This window comes from Engraulis encrasicolus, chromosome 11 (assembly GCF_034702125.1).
Source record: "Engraulis encrasicolus isolate BLACKSEA-1 chromosome 11, IST_EnEncr_1.0, whole genome shotgun sequence".
Lineage (NCBI taxonomy): Eukaryota > Metazoa > Chordata > Actinopteri > Clupeiformes > Engraulidae > Engraulis > Engraulis encrasicolus.
This window is the reverse complement of record NC_085867.1, coordinates 16,533,598-16,536,097: the sequence shown is the minus strand read 5'-3', so window position 1 is coordinate 16,536,097 and position 2,500 is coordinate 16,533,598. Positions and strand designations below refer to the sequence as shown.

Sequence of the window (2,500 nt, the reverse complement as noted above, 5' to 3'; positions counted from 1 at the left end):
AAATATATTAAAAAAGAAAGCATGCCTGACTAGGACAGGTGCCACATGTCGGCTTGTGTAATCAAGCATGTACCTGCAGGGGGATCCAAACAAACAAAGCAGGCAAGCGTCATACATCAAGGACGTCCATAAACACCTGCAAAGCAGTAATGCTTAGAACAGTGATTTTCAAACTATGGGCTGGGGCCCACTGGTGGGCCCTGAAGGTATTCCAAGTGGGCCTTGAAATAATTTTCAAAAAATTATTATCACATTTTGGTGTGTGTTGCTGTTGATTTATTTGAGTTTTATTCGCAATCGGGTCAGAGGTGGGCCTCGAACATTTGTGACAATTTTGAGTGGGCCCCAAGTTGGAAAAGGTTGGGAACCCCTGGCTTAGAAGATGTGGATGAAATATTGCAAAGGTGCCCAAGACACCCAAACAACGAGTTTACAAATCAAGTATAGATCCCGCCATCACATTTGCCTGGGTAGCAAAGTGACATTATCATATCCATTGCTGTTGCATGTGCAGAATGTCATAGTGAGAAAAATGACAAGCTTAGCACTGTGTGTGTCCCTAATAAAGGTAGGTAACATAGGTCACGATGGGGTTGGAGGATGGCCACCACTTCATGCTCTGCACATCATGTAAAAAATGTAGGCCTATTACCAGACAGGAAATGGTAAATACTTGTGTAATAGTACAAATCTTGTGTATAATTGCTGATGGTGGTAAATACCCATGTCATAGTACGTAAGTTTTGTGTCTGTGTAGCAAAATCTAAATATTGAGTAAACACTTTTTGTGCCATTATTTTTGCTTCAAAAACAAACAATAGTTGTGAAATGTTACACTTTAACCTTGACAAAGCTGAAACCGGACAGACAGGAGTTACCAAACTGACAACTTTGTTATCACATGCATGCACAATAACAAAGCTACCCTGTCGTCGCTGCGTGGACCATAACACTCTCTTCTTGGCCATTACCAGGGTAGGCTGGATGCTTTCTCTCTCTCTCTCTCTCTCTCTCTCTCTCTCTCTCTCTCTCTCTCTCTCTCTCTCTCTCTCTCTCTCTCTCTCTCTCTCTCCCTCTCTCTCTCTCTCACACACACACACACACACACACACACACACACACACACACACACACACACACACACACACACATACACATTGTACGAGATTCCGAATTGAATGAATTTCCATTCAAAATCATGCCATAATACGAACACTAGGTGGTGCCATCTCATTCTTTCTTTGAATAACCTACACCATTGAAAGTACATAGAACACCACCACCTAGTGTTCGTATTATGGCATTACTTTGAATTGAAATTCTTTCCATTCACACACACACACACACACACACACACACACACACACACACACACACCCCTACAAAACGATGGCTGTCTTTTACGAGGGGAGGGGAGGCAGCAGTGTTTGTGGCCAGTGATCCCTGGTGCTGGGGTCAGCATTCTGCATATCCCTTACCATCACCCCCTTCATCACCTCTCCTGTATGCTTCGCCCCCCCCCCCCCCCCCCTTTTACCTTACCACCCACTTCCTCAACAGCTTACATTCCCATCACCTCTCCTCCTATGCTGCCCAACCCCACCCGCCCCACACAGAACAACAACCTCCCTTGCCATCTCCTCTCCTCCTCCTCCTCCACACCTACCCCCCCCCCCTTAAAAAAACGACCAACAACAATCATTTTTGTCCTCCTTCAATATACCTCCCCAAATCTAATTAGGCCTCCCCCCTTACCTCCATTCTTCTATCTCTCTCTGTCCATCTCCCTTTCTCTCTTACCTCTTCTCCATCCCTCGTACATATCTTTCTCTATAGTTTTCCTTATAGCTCCTCTCTCTCTCTCTCTCTCTCTCTCTCTCTCTCTCTCTCTCTCTCTCTCTCTCTCTCTCTCTCTCTCTCTCTCTCTCTCTCTATCTATCTATCTATCTCTGGGTTTGTTGCTGACTCGGCCGGTGATTCCCGAGCCCTTGCCGCTGCTGCTGTGGAGCTGCTTTCCGTAAATACTGCTGGAGCTCCACACAGCCTTGGCCCTAGTACAGGAGCTACTAGGAGGAGGAGGGGAGGGAGGGAGGGAGAGGGGGATGAGGAGAGAAGAGGGGGAAGAGAAGAGGGGGGAGGTAGGAAGATGAGGAGGATGAGGGGATGAGGAGAGAGAGGGGGCGCTGGTAGAGACTAGGAGAAGGAGAGAGAGAAGGAAGAAAGAGGAAAGTGAGAAAGAAATAGAGGAGGAGAAGCGAGAGCGGGTGGAGGTGGAGAAAGAGAGAGAGAGAGAGAAAGATAGAAGGGAGGAGGAGGAGGTGAAGAGTCTGTTGACAGGGACCTGGGCATCCAGGCTGCCTTTACAGTATCGCTGAACTCAAACACTGCCATCTTCTACTCTACTGTATCAGCACTATTTGAGTGAGTGCGTGTGTGTGCTTGTGTGTGTGTGTGCGTGCGTGCGTGCGTGTGTGTGTGTGTTTGTGTGTTTGTCCAAAAT

The 2,500-nt window shown here is 47.0% G+C and overlaps 2 protein-coding genes across 3 annotated transcripts in view; one reads left to right on the top strand and one right to left on the bottom strand.

Annotated features, from left to right (window-relative positions):
* The window catches only part of vcanb (versican b), a 303,281-nt gene that overhangs the window by 14,178 nt on the left and 286,603 nt on the right, over positions 1 to 2,500 (top strand). The gene's annotated exons all lie outside the window — the stretch shown is intronic.
* Positions 1 to 2,500, bottom strand: part of ssbp2b (single stranded DNA binding protein 2b) — a 126,092-nt gene that overhangs the window by 8,761 nt on the left and 114,831 nt on the right. The gene's annotated exons all lie outside the window — the stretch shown is intronic.